The sequence below is a fragment of the Artemia sp. Qi Xiang Cuo genome, chromosome 15, assembly GCF_049724085.1.
Source record: "Artemia sp. Qi Xiang Cuo chromosome 15, ASM4972408v1, whole genome shotgun sequence".
NCBI lineage: Eukaryota > Metazoa > Arthropoda > Branchiopoda > Anostraca > Artemiidae > Artemia > Artemia sp. Qi Xiang Cuo.
In genome coordinates, this window is record NC_142808.1 from 32,566,417 (window position 1) to 32,584,602 (window position 18,186).

Below are 18,186 nucleotides of genomic sequence, written 5' to 3' on the forward strand. Positions count from 1 at the left end.
TATTGAGATTTCAAAAAATATTTATCCACAAGAGTTAATTCTGGAGCCTAGCTATGGGATAGGACACTCTGACCATTTCTTAGATTTAAATATTAATATTTCGGATAATAATAAATTAGTTTTAAAAATATATAATAAAACGGATGATTTTAATTTTGAAGTAATTAATTTTCCATTCCTTGAAAGTAATATACATTCAAATATTACTTATTCAGCTTATTATTCCCAATTATTTAGGTAAGGAAAAATATGCAGTAATTACACAGATTTTAAAAATAGATGTAAAAAGCTGAGCGAAAAACTGATGTTAAGAGGTTTTTCTGCCAAAAAAATTAGTTGGCAATTCAAAAAATTTAGTTTTATGTATCATGAACTTTTAGGTAAATATACAAAAAATTATAAAGAAATACAGAATGATATTTTAATATAATTTCTCTTTCGCTTTTCTTTTTGGAATTTTGAATTTGTAGACTGTTTTCAAACAAGCTTGAAGAACTTTAGATCTGTAATTGGTTCCGGATACCAATAAAAGAATTTTTTAATAACTCACATTTGGACCAGTCTTCATTTGTTCCAGAATGGTCTTTGCTCAGTGACCTCCGGGATTTTATTAAGGAAACAATGAAACTCATTTTGTATGTAATTTTTAATAGCTTTACTAGTATGCATGTATTTCACAAGTTTTGCCTGGCATAGGGATACCATATAGATCTTATGGTAGAGGCTCCACTGTGCCGGGTAAAGAAAGTAAAGCCTCGAAACCCGTTAAGACAGGTGGTATTTCTTCTGATGAGCCCTAATGGAAGGTTCTACTTGGAAATATTTCGCTAAATTTAAGGTGCTTTTGTTTGTAAATTTACAACGACTGATATTTATTAATGACGACTCTGCATGGGTTTGGATATTTCTATTTGGTTTATGGTGCGGTTATATTGTTTGGTCCTAGGTAGTTGGATAGCTGAGTAAGGTCAAAACCTCGTTCAAGTGCACATTTGTCTCAATTGCTGGATTAAGATGACAGTCTTTTTTTTTTTTTTTTTTTTTTTTTTTTATATATATATATATATATATATATATATATATATATATATATATATATATATATATATATATATATATATATATATATATATATATATATATATATATATATATATATATATATATATATATATATATATATATATATATATATATATATATATATATATATATATATATATATATATATATATATATATATATATATATATATATATATATATATATATATATATATATATATATATATATATATATATATATATATATATATATATATATATATATATATATATATATATATATGATATCCCCAAAGCCTAGTTATTGGATCTTTCAACTATCCTAAACTTAATGGTCATCTCAAAATTTTGATCGAACGACTTCGGGGACTAAAGGGGCGTGATAGGGGGGTGAGCTACCCTTCAATCTTTTCGTTCTGTTAAAAACGGCACCAGAACTTTGGATTTCCAATCAAACGAGCCCTCTCCCTATCATCTAGGATCACTGGTTCGATACAGTCAGAATAAAAAAAAACATACATCCATCATCTTTCTTCTGGCAAAAATGCAAAATCCTGCATATTCGTTATAGGAGCTTGAAATCTCTACAGTATGGTTCTCTGATACATTGAATCTGAGTATGTCATTTTCATTTAAGGTCAATAGACGTTTTCTGAGTGTTCAATTCCATTTCAAAAATTGGGCAAATTTTCTCAGGGTCGTAACTGTGGATGGGCAACGTTGAACTTAATAGACTTTATATATTTTGAATCAGCATAAAAATCGATTCTTCTGATGTATCTATTATTATAAAACTCTGTTTTCTTAGAGTTTGATAAAAATTAATTCTTTGTTTTAGCCTAGCCTATTACCTTTTGTTATTTGTATATATACAAAACTTCCTGGTTTTATGTTTTTTTTTTTCTCAAATTGGCTTTATTTGGTCTAATAAACCAAATGTCGATAAGAAACAAGCACAGAAGATTTATTGAAGATGCTATTCTAAAATACCAAGTCCACTGTGTTCAAAACACTGAGAAAAGAATGCCTTAGATCCGCCCGCTGTGACAGATAACGCTATTGGGACGGTTTGGCAGCAGATATGCAGAAGGCTGCTAGTCCTTCATATACCAGAAAGCCTCACCAACTACTAGGAAAAGCAGCTGGGAAAACTAAAAAGATCTCAACTGGATGAAGAGACGAAGGGGGAACTCTTCTTTAAGAAAAGATGACACAATCGCAAGATGGCAATGCGACTTCGAGAAGCTGCTGAACCGCAGTCATAACATCTCTTCTACTCAAACGCCCCCCAATAATAGCGCCACTGAATTCCAGCCAAGCAACCCTAACCTTTACTCACTACCACCAAGTCAACAAGCCCCATACAGCAGTGTTAATGTTCCCCCTCCCTCAATACACGAGATCAAAGAGGCAATCAAGAAGCTGAGGAATCACAAGGCGCCAGGCACAGATTCTATCCGGGGTGAAGTCTACAAAGCTGCTCCTATTCTCGCTGAGAAACTACAGAAGCTCTTTTGCTCAATCTGGTCACAGGAACAGTTTCCCCAGGAATGGCAAGACTCAACTATGCTGCCTGTCTTCAAGAAAGGCGACCGCACTGAATTCGAAAATTAAAGAGGGATCTCACTTATGAGCATTGCGGGAAAGATTTATGAGCATTGCGGCATTGTAATGATTCTGTTTAACCGAGTCCGTAAAGTCCACAATGAAAGGATCTGCCCAAACCAATCTGGTTTCCGAGCCGGCATGGGCTGTCTTGACCAACTCTTCACCTTGAGACAGATTTTTGAACATAGAGCCAAGCATCAACAAATCACCGTTGCTTTCTTCATTGACTTCATTACGGCCTTCGATTCAGTCATCCGGGGATGAATTTGGATGGCAATGGAAGAGGACTGTGTCCCACCTAAGATCATGTGACTCATTCAGACTTACTATCAACACACACTAGCCTGCATCAAGGTGAACGAAGAACTTCCTCCGCTATTCGATATCAAATTCGGTGTGAGGCAAGGGTGTGTACTCTCTCCCGAACTATTCAATTTTTTCGTCGATTGGGTTTTGAAAAAAGCAGTGCTAAACTTCGAAGGAGTCGAGGTTAGCCCTGATTTCAGTACCACCGACCTGGATTATGCCGATGATGTCGTTGCATCCAACTATAACCATCATATCCTCCAGAAATTCCATATAGAAATAAAGACAACTAACACTGGCAGGATTATGTACCTCCTCTAGATTAAAAAAAATCGAGCTTTTTGGGGAGAGAAAGGGATTCAGTACAGGGAACTAAGCTATGGGCTAGGCAACCTTGACCCTGAGCTGTAAGCGACCTGAAAACTAAACCCAAACTGGGTTTTTAAATTCAGGAATCTGGAAATTCAAGAATTTTTTAAATTTCTGAATGGAACCTCTGCGAAAAAAGAGTGTTTTATTCAGATAGAGGATTGAATTTTGGATCCAATGGAATGTTGGTTTCTTAACTATATGATAATGGTCCTATATTCCAAACTTACCATTTATTTCTCTGCTTTAAATTTAATATATAAAACCCCAAAACGAACAGAAAATACAATGAATAACCAAGTCAAACTTAAAACGAGCAGAAATTGCCATTAATATGTAAAGAATCAGAGGCAACGCTATGGCGTTGCTTATAGTAAAGGCCATATGGCTCCAATATTTTAATATTATTTATTTATTTATATATTTTTCCCAGAGGCACTTCATATGGAAGGGGTCGTCGTAGAAACTTCAAAGGGGGCTCATTCGATTGAAAATCGAGAGTTCTAGTGCCCTTTTTAATAGTCGAAAGTGATTGAAGGGAAACTAGGACCCCCACGCCCATCATTTCCCCAAACACATCAAATCAAAATTTTGATATAGCCATTTTGTTCAGCGTAGTTCATTTCCAGATATAAAATATGTTCTTGAGGAGGACACTCCCCCACAGCCCTCTGGGTAATCGTTTTAAGTTATGCCCTGAGGGCATATAAGGTTTTTATAGAAGGCGTTGTTGTAGAAACTTCAAAAAAGGCTCATTCGATTGGAAATTCAAAGGCTTAGTGCCCTTTTTAATAGTCGAAAGTAATTGGAGGGCAACTAACCCCCTCTCATGCCCACCTTTTCCCCAAACACATTCATTAAAAAGTTTGATATAGCCAATTTATTAAACGTAGTTTTAAGTTCTGGAAATTAGGTCTTTGAGGATGACAACTCCCCCACAGCCCTCAGGGCAAGGGTTGTAAGTTATGCCCTGGGGGCATATAAGGTTTTGTATTAACAGTGTTGTCGTAGAAACTTCAAAAAGGGCTTATTCGATTCGAAATTTAAATGGCTAGTTCCCTTTTTAATTGTCGAAAGTGATTCTAAGGCAACTGACACCATTTCCTCAAACACATCCAATCGAAATTTTGATATAGCTATTTTGTTCAACGTAATTGAAAGTTCTGGAAATTATATGTTTGAGCAGGACACTCCCCCACAGTCTTCAGGGGCAACGGTTATAAGTTATGCCCAGGGGGCATATTTGGTTTTTATGGAAGGAATTCTCGTATAAATTTCAGAAAGGGCTCATTTGATTGGAAATTGAAAGTTCTAGTTCACTTTTTAAGCGTCAAAAGAAATTGGAGGGTAACCAGCTCCCCCCCCCAACCTTTTTTTTCAAATGCATCCAATAAAAATTTTGAGATAGCTAGTTTGTTAAAAATAGTTGAAAGATCATATAACAAAAATTCCGGTGTCGACACAACCCCTCAGGGCCCGGGGCAGGCGTTGTAAGTTATGTCCTGGGGGCATATATGGTTCTTATGGATGGGGTGCTCGTATTAACTTCAAAGAGGGATCATTTGATTGGAAATTGAAAGTTCTGGTTCACTTTTTAAGAGTTAAAAGAGAATGGAGGGCAACTAGCCCCCCCTCCTCTGCGTCCTTTTTTCCTCAAACCCATCCGATAAGAACTTTGAGATAGCTTTTTTTAAAATAGTGCAAAGACCATATAACGAAAACTCAGGGGTCAAGGGCCTGGGCCCCCCCAGGGCCCGAGGGCAGGTGTTGTAAGTTATGCCCTTGGGGAATAAATGGTTCTTATTAAAGGGATACTCTTAAAAAATTCAGAGATGGCTCATTTGATTGGAAATTGAAAGTCCTAGTTCAGTATTTTAGATTCAAAAGAGATTGGAGGGCAACTAGTCCCTCCCCACGCCCCTTTTCCTCCAAATGCATCCAATAAAATTTTGTGATAGCCATTAAGTTAAAAATTGCTAAAAAGTCAGATAAAAAAAACTCAGGTGTCGTCAAAACCCCGCAGGGCCCGGGGGCAGGCGTTGTAAGTTATGCCCTGGGGCATATATTGTTCGTATGAAAGGGATGTTCGTATAAACTTCAGAGAGGGCTCATTTGATTGGATATTAAAAGTTCGAGCTCACTTTTTAATGGTCAAAAGAGATCCGAGGTTAGCTATCCCCCCCGCCTCACGCCTTCGTTTTCAAAACCCATCTGATGAAAATTTTAAGATGATATTTTGTTAAAGATAGTTCAATGGTTGTATAAGAAAAAATCCGGTGTCAATAGAACCCCCCAGGGCACAGGGGAAGGCGTTCTAAGTTATGCCCTAAGGGCATGTATGGTTCTTATGAAGGATGCTCTTATAAACTCCATAGAGGGCTCATTTGATTGGAAATTGAAATTTTTTGCAATCAAAAACGAACAAGAAAAGAAAATTAAAGGCCATTTTAAACTTAAGCTCAGCAAATACAAATACCTTTTAAAACTCAAACTCAAAACGACCAGAAATTACTATTAAAGAATAAATGAAACCCGAAACGAACAGAAATTAAATAAACAATCATAGCAAAAATATGCAAAAAATATTAATGTAAATGAATAAATAGATCTTAATGCGAGTAATGCTCAGATTGAAAATGAAAATTAAGCTTAAGACGAAAAAACTATTTTCCTATTGAAGTACAAATGAAACCTAAAACGAACAGAAATTAAATAAACAATCAATGCAAACAAACATACAATAGATATTAATGTAAATGAATTAGTGAATCTTAAAACGAGTAAACTTGAATTGAATACGGAAATAAAACTTTAAATGAGCAAAAATCATCACGGACAAGAGTTTGGGCATGACCTCCTTCTTTTACAGTAAAAGCCTTAAAGCTACTGCGTCATTGGTAGTCTACTGAAAACTGAATGCGTCTTTTATAGTCTTGGATAGTATAAACAACATCAAATTGAATATTTGATGCATAATGATATTAATTGTTGAAAGATCCATCACTTCAAGAATTTATTTCACTTTAATTGTATTTTTATTTTCAATGCTGTAATAACTGTAAAAGAAAATATTTTTAACATAATTCGTTTTCATTTTAGTGGCAATGACGCAGTAGGCTTTTGGTTTTTATTTACAGTTAGGAAAGGAGGCAGTATCCAAACACTTATTTGCAGTGAAACTATATTCGTCTTTAACAACTTTAAAAAGAGCTAATAAATTAAACTGAATATTTGATGTATAATGATATTAATTGCTGAAAGCTCATCAGTTCAAAATGTTACTACAATTTTAATGTTTATTTTCAATATTAAGTACAAAAGAAAATATTTGTCATAAAATTGGTTTTCAGTAAAGCGCCAGTGACATAGTAGGTTTTAGACTTAAAAGTGAGAGAAGGAGGTCATACCCAAACTCTTGTTTGTGGTAATTTTTGTTCGTTTCAAGCTTGATTTGCATATTCAATTTAAGTTTCACTCGTTTTAATATTTATTTATTAATTTACATTAATATCTATTGTATGTTTGCTTGCATTGATTGTTTATTTAATTTCTGTTCGTTTTAAGTTTCAGCTGTACTTCAATAGAAAAACAATTTTTCGTCTTAAGCTTGATTTTCATATTCAATCTAAGCATTACTCGCTTTAAGATCTATTTATTCATTTATATTATTACTTGTTGTATGTTTTTGCTATGATTGTTTATTTAATTTCTGTTCGTTTTGGGATTCATTTATTCTTTAATAGGAATTTCTGCTCGTTTTGAGTTTGAATTTTAAAAGGTACTTGTATCTGCTGAGCTTAAGTTTAAAATGGTCTTTACTTTTCTTTGAAAAACTTATTTTTCGGAAAGTTTTTTTTTAAATTAATTACTTCCAAAGACCGGAACATAAGTTGCACTTTACTGAAAACAAAACACATTTTAATCGTTTTATCTTTTATAACTTAATAAATCTAAGATTTTTAAGACTTTCAGGAATGGATATGAGTATATAAATATAAGTTTAAGTTTCTTTTCGTCTTGGCTGGTTCTCTTTCCTTTCATACACATTTAACTTCACCTGACTCTTCACTATCCATTCCTTATTATCCATTCCTTATCTATTCCAGTAATTCCAATCTATCCATTCCTTATTATATATTGACCTTACTATCCATTCAGTCAGATATTCCTTCCTTAACCATACATTACTTCATTTTCACCTAGTTGGCTATTCATGCTTTAGCCTTAATTCAATTCAATTCTATTCAAACTTTTTATTTCCTTCTAATACGAAGAGTAAAATTTAAAAATAACCGCTAATCAACAGGCCATAAAATTCATTTAAACCATATAACATCAAACTACGCAAATGCCTTCAATCAAACTTACCACACAAATTAACACTTCATTCAATAATTAAAAAAAAAAAATTAAGCTTCATGCGCAGCCTTATATAAATTATGAGAAAAAAGAGCTAATTTAGATAAAAAATTTCTTTTGCTTTTTCTCCAAAACATCAACAGGGTTTTTATTTTATATGTATTCATTAAAAAAGTATTTGATTCAGATTTAGAAAAGCGGCAAAGGAACTTAGCAAAATTTAAAATGTGGTTTTTACATGCGCAATATTACTAATTCTAAAAAAACAGGAGAAGCGATGAAAAAAGTAAAATCTGAGGCAAAGCGACAAGGGTATTATATACCCGAGCCAGTGATTTTCGAGAAAAAAGATCGCGAAGACAAATTACTGCCCCGAAACTAGACGCTATTCTACTTTTAACTGCTTTAGAAATAGAAGCACGGCATAGAGCTAAAGTTGGTCCATAAGGCACACCAAGATATAAAAAAGAACGGTTTTAAAATACTATCATAAATACGAACAGAAATTTCTGAATTAACCAGATCATTAGCCTTAGGACCAAGAATTAAAAACTGACACTTTCCAGTTTCCAGGGCGAAAACGAAGTCCATGCTCACTAAAAACCTTTGCTAAAAAATCTACATTTTGTTGAAGTGACTGAAGTGATCGACTCAGAAGGAGTAAATCATCTGCGTAAGCAATCCACGACAGAACATAACCTTTACCATAAATAAAAGTCAACTTTATTTGATCAAATAGCCCCGAAACAGTTATATTGAAAATCCAAGGAGAAATAATGCTTCCATGCCTCAGCCCCCTACGTAACTTAACATTATAATCACTTAACTGATTCTTCCACTTAGTACGAATACGAGATGAGCTATACCACTTTTTTTTAAACCAAAACTACTGGTAGTGGGACATTATTCTTCAGAAGCGCAGTCATAGCCCAAGAATGGATAATTGAATCATAAGCCGCCGCAAAATCTAACGCAAGTGTATAAACTCTATCCCGTTGCTTACAAAAGGATATTATTCTTGAAAGGAAGGTATGAGCAAAATCCATGCGTAGCCCCTTATGGAACCCAATTTTATTCAGGCCTTGGTTACAAGACCCAAGATACTTTAATAAAACTAACTCAAAAACTTATGCTAATCTGGCACGAAACAGTAATCGGCCTGTAATCAGAACATCGATTCGTATTCCCTCCTTTTTTTGAATGGCAGCACGAGAAAAGCTAGTTGGAAGAACTCCAGAAGAAAGAATAGCAGTAAAGAGAGTAGCGAGAAGAAGGATTGCTTTGGGGGATGCCCATTTTATATGGTTTGAATGTATACCATCATGATCAAAAGAATGCTTACTGTTTAGAGCTTTAATTGCTGCCGTTACTTCTTCAACAGAAACAGATATTTTGCAATTTGGGGGGTGCTTTGAAATTTCTTCCGATAATAAAGAGTCAAGCCGTGATTCATCTGCCGCATCACCGGGTGAAAGTACTGTACTAAAGTGATTTATCCAATCTTCTAGTTTCAGAGAACTATTAGAATCTGGTGAACAATTATTATTACGACGTCTAGAATTAACAAAACTCCAAAGCTCATTCTTATCACCAGTAATCCTTGAACCAATTTCATCTCTTATAATTTCATTATGCAAACGCGACTCAGCCCGAAAAACGCGTTTAGTTAATTTATACCGTCGTGAAATGGTCCAGATCGCGGTTTTCCCGAGCAATTCCAAAGGTAACAAGCTTGAGATGCATTCATTTGGCCATGCTTTAAAATCGGGTTTAGGTTCCAACCTAAAACACGAGATCCACGACGGAAAGAGTCAGTCGTATATGCTCTATTAGCCCCGACTTTTAAACTATGATCAATTTCAACCTAAAATAGAGCAATACCAATTTGATCAACATCTATAGAATTATTTACAATTATTTTAGTTGAAAGAGCTGATTCATCATGATATTTGCACGTTTTTTCCCAATCCTAGATCATTTTATTTAAGATTTGACTAGAAAGATGGATAATTTTAAAAGATGGAATTTGAATATTTAAATGAAAAGAAAGGTAAAAATAGTCACTAATAGGCATATCCAATCCACACAACTCGCGATAATTCTAAACATGAAAAATTGAAATCAAAATTCGAATCAATAGTATGATAATTTGTTGGTAAATAGCACGAGATAAAGATAATCCCTGGGATTCGAACAGCAACAAAATAACGATTAACAGCAAACACTGAAACTGGAATATTCTCTCGAATAAATATGCAAACGCCTCCAGCTGGGCGTCCGCCTCTAGGCGTAGCTGGAGAGATAAAACACTTAAAATTCTACGACAAGGTCGAAAGAAGACTAGTAGAGTGGTCCAGAAGGTGATGCTCATGCAGACATAAAATATCCAGATCGCACAGCATAGACTACAATACATATTGTTTATCACCAAATCCATTCAGATTCAGAGATATAATCTTTGCACTAATCATTTTTTTATTCTTTGCAACTTTTCCGGTCAACCGTTTGCAGCGAAAGCTAAATCCAGTAAGCTCTTGAGATCCACAATGGAAGTAACAAGGTTCATTCTGGCAAGGTTTGTTTTGAGAATGAGAGTGTCCACTACCAAGACACTTGAGACAACATTCCACACTAGAGCAGCTCGACGATATATGCTCTAGCGACCCACATTTGTAGCACATTCGCGGTAAAAACTTATAATCAGTAAGCCGGAAATGTTCGTAGCCAATGTGAATCCCATGAGGCAAAAAATGAGACTTAGCCGTCGCCGAACGGAAGTATACACGGTATGATTTCGAAACACCGATGCGCTGTTCTCTTCGATACCTTGGTTAGAAACACACATACTCACTGGATCGATCGGAAAGTCCACTCGTGATAATAAACCGACAATTCTCGATTTGCGAACCTCAGTTTTACCGACCTTTTCATTCAAAGAGGCTTTCAAGTTTTTGGCGTTTTTTCTTTTCGTATGAATGACCCATTCCGGTTGCTGGGATCCTGATTCCTTAGAAAGTGAAATCTGCACTATACCATCAGCTCCATCCAACGATTTCAGAAAAGCTTCACGCTTTAAGGGATCATCACAATCTTGCGGCGGTGAATCTACTACAAGACCCACTGTTTCTGACTCGCTATTCAGTGGAGGCCAAGATTAAGTTTTTCTTTATTTATACAGCTCAAAACCTTGCTCTTTACTCCGTCACAACACTCTTTCACCACAGCAGGAGTCTCCGCTACCTTACTTGTGACGTAATCAAGTTTATCAATAATGCTAGAAAGATGCCAGTCCCAGGTTTGAATGGCACGGCTAAAGTGAGCATTTCGATCCGTATCTATCGCAGGTATAGCATCACTTGCAGTCATGACGAATTTCAGATTTGGCAAGCTTGGGATTGCATCCTCAGAAATAAGGATGTCTGAAATATTCTACGACAGGCTTTGCTTAGCAGAGGGACCGCGACGTGCAAGGAGTTTGTGCGTGGGATTCACTAGAGATGTTCTAGCTTCTAGCGTGAGGCTTCTAGCTTGATCAAGATGATCAGTAGAATAGAAGTTAGTACACGCAGATATACAGGAGGCGGACGCAGATATATATTCCCGACTGTAGACAGTGCCGGAAAAACCTTAAAACTGGTGAATAAACAATAGTGTCTGAAGGAGGCGGGATCTGTGGGGGAGCAGGTTTATCAGCAAATTTCTTGCAGCAGTCCGAGCACTGATATATTGTAATACTGTCTTTCTCAATACTCTGAAGAATTTCACAGCGGTTATGGCAGAGGCGACCACAAACCCCAGCAGATGTGTTGCAAATAATTGTTCCTCTGGTAGACTGAGGCTCTCTTTGGAAACTTTGCATCCTGTCTTGTACAACTTTTCAGAAGCCACGGCAGCCATTTATCAATTAATAATAATAACATATAAATATCAACTTGGTACTATGTGCTACGGAAATGGAAGGGGGCTACCCCAAACCACTACACCGTCTTCGCCTGAGTAAAACTATTACCAGCTAAATCTCTGCTTACGGAAGGTGTTCTCCTCGGTGATCTTTAAAAAAAAAAAAAAAAAAAAAAAAAAAAAAAAAGTTCAAAAACGCACACAGTCTATCACCGCGTATTGCGCCAAAATTCATTTCATTTCACATAGCACCTTCCTTCACGCAATTTAATTTACTGTAATTTATTTCAAACTTAATCTACACTTATAACTTATACTTCATCCTTTATATACCCTTACAGTTATATGCTTAATATATAACTAAGTGCATATTTTGTTTATGATATAGACTATCACATTTTCAGCTAGGCAGAATATTATTCTGCTGAATGGATTATATAAAAAAATAATAAGAATCAGTTTTATCTGTCTAGTCGAATACCTTGGCTTGATACTAACTATACTTGAATTATTTTTACATCCAATAAATATAAATTTCTTGAGAATACGCATTGGGCACCTTCCTGATAAATTACAGGCTTTCACAGTTGGGTGGGAGACATGCAAGAAGAATTATTGTGCTCTACATTCAGTAAATTCAACTTTTGCAAATTATTACCTGATACATTAAGGAATGTATCTTCTTCCCATTTCCGATTCGAAAGTATGAGGACTTTTGTGTGTATAATGTTCAAGAAAAATCTTTCTTTGAGTCCCACAAATCTCGAATGTATCAATTCCGAATGCGAAATATCTCTATACATACCAATTATCCTTGAATGTCCCTTATCCCTTTTCATAAAAAACAATTCCCACAAAATTAGACCCCGAAGCCGCGCCGAAAAGTCGGCGGCGCGCTGCCGAAAAAAAATTGGCGGCGCGCCGCCGAGCTAGCATCAGCGCGCTGACGCTGCCGCTGATTCTATATGCGGCGGCGTCACTAACACGCCGCCGTTTTTTTTGTTTTTTGTCCCTTTTTTTACTTATCGATATCGACCTCTGGGCTTCAACCGTCATACCGGCTAATCTGTCTCTTAAAGAAAAATACTGTCATCTTGGGCTCGCCATGTATATCGGTTCGTAGGAAGAAGTAGAAGAAATTTTTCTTGAAACAAAATTCTACCTTCCACTTAAAAACTCTGTTCATTTTCTTTCTGATTTTTCGGATGAAAAGAGGTAGGTAAAAGAGCATTAGGCGATTCAGGATGTTATTATAGGTAGCGCAATCGCGCTGCCTAAGTAAAGAACAATGTTGGCACAATGTATTTTTTTTTACATAACAGGGCAATTCGTATCGAGGAGTTGTCGTAGAAACTTCGAAAAGGGCTCATTCGATTGGAAATTGGAATATGCCCTTTTTAATAGTCGAAAGTGATCGGAAGGCAGATAACACCCCTTCTATGCCCACCATTTCCCCAAACACATCCAATAAAAATTTTAAGATAGCCATTTTGTTCAGAGTAACTGATTTCCAGCGAGAAAATATGTTTTTGAGGAGGTTACTCCACCACAAACCTTAGGGTAGGGGTTTTATGTTATGACCTGGGGGTATATAAGAACGATGTTGGCACAATGTATTATTTATTATTTTTTTCCTTTAGACCAGGGCACTTCGTATCGAAGAAGTTGTCGCAGAAACTTCGAAAAGGGCCCATTCAATCAGATATTGAAGTGGCTTGTGTCCTTTCTAATTGTCGAAAGTTATTGGAAGGCAACAAACACCCCTTCCACGCCCACCAATCCCTAAACACATCCAATCAAAATTTCGAGATAGCTAGTTTGTTTAACGTAGTTGAAAGTTCTGGAAATTAGGTCTTAGAGGATGACAACCACCCTCAAAGCCCTTAGGGTAAGGTTTTAGTTTATGCCCTGGGGGCATATAAGGTGTTTATAGAAAGCGTTGTCGTAGAAACTCAAAAAGGGATCATTCGATTGGAAATCGAAAGGCCTAGTGCCCTTTTAAATAATCGAAAGGGATTGGAAGGCTTGACATTTTCAAACAGTTCGTGGTAACGAACTGTAAATAAGGAGCGACCCGGCTCAATGGTAACCAAAACTCTAAAAAACGGAATTTTGATACCAATAGATACATCAAAAGAATAGGATTTTAATTCTGATTTCAAAAATATAAGTTTCATCAAGTTTAATCTTACCCATCAAAAGTTACGCGCCTGAGAAAATTTGGCTGATTTTTGAAAAAAGGGGGAAAGACCCCTAAAAGTTACAGAACCTTAATGAAAATCACACCATCATATTCAGCGTATCAGAGCACCCTACTGTAGAGGTTTCAAGCTCCTATCTACAAAAATGTGGAATTTTCCATTTTTTGCCAGAAGAAAGATCACGGATGCGTGTTTATTTGTTTGTTTTTTTCCCAGGGGTAATCGTATTGACCCAGTGGTCCTAGAATATCGTAGGAGGGCTCATTGGAACGGAAATTAAAAGTTCTAGTGTCCTTTTTAAGTGACCAAAAAAAAAAGGGAAACTAGGCCCACTTCCACGATCATTTTTTCCCAAAGTCACCCAATCAAAATTTTGAGATAGCCATTTTGTTCAACATAGTCAAAAATCTAATAAATATGTCTTTTAGGATGACTTAATCCCCCACAGTTCCCAGAGGAAGGGCTGTAGGTTATGAACTTTGCCCATTGCTTACATATTGTATTGGTTATTGGGAAGTATACAGACAATTACAGGAAGGATTTTTTTCTGGTGGGGGGGATGGAGGAGGGGGTTACTCGGAGAATATTTCCGTGAAGGATGTTTCTTTGGGGTAAGGGACATTTCTATGAAGGGGGCGCCGGATTTCCAAGCATTATTTAAAAAACGATCAGAAATTAAATTAAAAAAACAAGTTTTTTCAACTGAAAGTAAGAAGCAACATTTAATCTTAAAATGAACAAAAATTATTTCGTATAGGAGGGGCGTCTCCTTCAAGTCAAGATCTCGCTCTGAAAGCTACAGTTTTTTTATTGATTTAAAAAGAGCTATTTATTCCATTTAAAAGGTCTTTTTGATTCAGGGGTTTGTGACTTAATTTTTTTTTTACTTTTAACGTAAAGAGCGTGGTATTGACTAAGAGGAGAACCCCCTCATATACGTAATAACATATACGTAATAAAAAAAACAATAATAAAAAAAACAAGCAATAGAACTCAATAGTAATCGAAACTTTTAAAAACGGAATTTTGATGTCAATAGATATATCAAATGAATGGATTTAGAATGTTGATTCTAAATATATAAATTTTATCAAGTTTAGTATTACTCATCAAAGGCTAAGAGCCTGAGAAAATTTACCTGATTTTTTAAAGAGGGAGAAAACATCCCCTACATGTGCAAAAATTTGAATGAATATCCCACCGCCAGATTCAGCGTATCAAAAAGCCCTATTACATAGGTTTCAAGCTCATATCTGCAAAAATCTGCAACTTTGTATTTTTTGCCAGAAGAAAAATATACGAATATAGAAGTTCGTTACGTAAGTTAATTTGTAAATTACGTCAGAATCAAATTTAGAGACAGCTATTTAGCGAAAGAAAAGTAAAAATTTTATGCAAATTTTGTTTACTTATTCAATAACAGTGAGCCAAAATCAAAGCTGCATTAACTAAAAAACGATCAGAAATTAAATAAAAAAAAAAAAGTTTTTTAAGCTGAAAGTAAGGAGCAACATTAAAACTTAAAACGAACATAAATTAGTCCGTATATGAAAGGGGCTGTCCCCTCCTCAACGCCTCGCTCTTTAGGCTAAAGTTTGACTCTGTCTCACAACTTTATTTTTTAAAACAATAAAAAAATTTAGCGTAAACAGCGAGGCGTTGAGGAACGGACAGCCCCTTTCATATACGGAATAATTTTTATTCGTTTTAAGTTTTAATGTCACTCCTTACTTTCAGTTTAATAAACTTATTTTTTTTATTTAATTATAGTAAAGATCGATGTGGGTATAATACATCATTTTTTGTTATTGTTGTTTAGACCAGGGCACTTCGTATCGAAGGAGGTGTCGTAGGAACTTCAAAAAGCACCCGTTCGATTGAAAATAGAAAGGGCTGATGTCCTTTTCAATAGTCGAAAATGATTGGAGGTAAACTAATCCCCCTCCCACGCCCCCCCTCCCCATTGCCTTTATGTTTAAAAAGTAAATGTTGCCTTAAGATTAAATGCACTGTGTTAATGCTAATTACCCCAATAAGGCATCTCAGCAGTATCCCAAGATCGACTGGGGGTATTAATTTCAAACTTTCGGGACTACTTCTGCACTTAAAATTTAACCAAATCCAAATAGCGTAAGTGTATACAAGCTATCAAAGAAAGTAAACAGATTTTTTTGCGAATGGTATCAAGTTTTCTATTTCAGGTCAACTAGAGGAGGTATGAAACTAAATTAAACAGTACTATTTGTGTCCAGATTTTTAAAAGGGTCTATGTTGTTAAAAATTGCTGAAATTTTTTTTCCAGCATACAAATAGCAGGCCAAACTATAAATTCTTAAAAACAAAAAGAAAAGATTTAAAGTATTTTTTTCTTTTTCCCTTAAAAGATTATGTCAATATAAAACAAACAGAAATTAATTAATAAAACTGTTTCGACAAAATATGTTTTTGAAAGAAAAGTAAAGAACTCCATTAAACAAAAAATGAGCAAAAATAAAATCAAATTATCTACCAAGCTTGAAACTACCACAAATCAGCATCTATAAATAAATGAAACCCAAAACGCACAGAAATTACATTAAATAACCGAGTCAAACTCAAAACGAGCAGAAATTAACATAAGTTGGGATCAAAACCCCTATGCCTTCCCAAGGCCAGAACATAATTTGCACTTTACTGAAAAAAATTAAAATGAATGTGCATTGTCAGTTTAATATACATATATTGATATTTAGTAATCAAAATCTTAATATTATTTGATTTATTAAAGTTATAAAAGTAAAAACATTTATATTTTTTCAGTAAAGTGCAAATTATGTTCTGGGATGGCATAGGGGTTTTGAGCCCAACTTTTGTTAATTTCTGCTCGTTTTGAGTTTGACTCGGTTATTTATTGTCATTTCTGTTCGTTTTGGGTTTCATTTATTTATCGATGCTGCTTTGTGGGAGTTTCCCGCTTGGTAGATTAATTGATTTTGTTTTTGCTCATTTTTTGTTTAATGGAGTTCTTTACTTTTCTTTGAAAAACTTATTTTGTCAAAATTTTTTTTAATTAATCTGGAAAAGAGATAGAGCTAGTATAGAAATATGTCTATAAAAATGAATTACATTTTTTTTGCACAGTGAGCAGAGCACAGTGAAGTTGAAGTACCCTTAAACTTTGACTTGAAACTTCATAACTTGACCACTTCTTTCAGAACAGAATTTTGGAGGGTTATTCCGTGTTGATAAGAAAAGAGGGTAAAGGAGCAGTTTGATTCCCCCGGTGGTGTAGGGCGCAGGAGCCCTATGGTAAAGGAGCAGGTTAGTTCCCCCTGTAGTGTAGGGTGTAGGAGCCCTATGGTAAAGGTGCAGGTTAGTTCTCCCTTATAAAAACAACTTATTTCAGCGGATACAAAGAAGAAACCCATTTGCGGCATTCTTATGGACCCCAAGGTCCAATGCTAGTATCAGATCCCGCAAGTGGTAGTTTACGCTCTTCAAGTTTTGGCTATACCGGCCTCAAGTGCCCCAGCTAAACGGCTTTTTTAGCACGACAGGACTGATAGTGACTGCAAAAAGATCAATGGCTTCAGGCAGGGTGAACTAACTCAGTTTTGTTACATCAATCGTAACTGAAGTGATATACCCGCTGATTTAAAATTATTGTTAAGCCATGGTATCTAACTTGTATACAGTGTTTTTTTTACGTTGTTATTTGTTTTTTTTTCACTTCCTTTTCGGATTTATTTGATGAACTAGGAGATGTTTGAACTTCAAACTTTGAAAGTTATACACACATTAGCCCAAGTCATTAACAAAAAGAAAATGACTAAACACGGGATTTTATAGGAATAATGCGATGTTAAACATTATCTCAACATAGGTTTCCCTGGGTCTAGTGGCTAAAAATGAGAATTCTACTTGATCTGATCGACGGGGAACATAAACACTTTCCGCACGGCCCAACAAATTCCTGTTTTGTCATACTGTTCTTGTATGTTTTTAGCCAACCATTTAAAAATCCTTGCTAAAATCAAGTTGAGGTTGAACGCGCTTGGTGAAGTTTTATTTTTATTATTATTTTTAATCAGAAAAATCAGCGCGCCGTGGGATGCCACCGGTCAGAAATCGGCGGCACGCCGCCAAAAAAAATTCGGTGCGCCTGGCGGCGCGCCGCCGCCGATACTAAATCACACATTCGCCGCCGTCATGTCGGCGTGGCGCGGCTTCGGGGACTACACAAAATGTTTAAAAATCCCGCAAAAGGGATAAATCTCTCAAAGCGAAAACACTGGTGCCAGTAGTGGTAGATCACTGGCAAAATCCACATCCTCGGACATTCCGCCTGGTAGCTTGGTTGAAGATACAAGACATGTAGGTACGTCTACCATGCTGTGATT

At 35.6% G+C, this 18,186-nt stretch overlaps 1 protein-coding gene across 1 annotated transcript in view; it reads left to right on the top strand.

Moving 5' to 3' along the window:
• Window positions 1-18,186, top strand: part of LOC148943571 (uncharacterized) — a 77,488-nt gene that overhangs the window by 9,215 nt on the left and 50,087 nt on the right. The window lies entirely within an intron of this gene.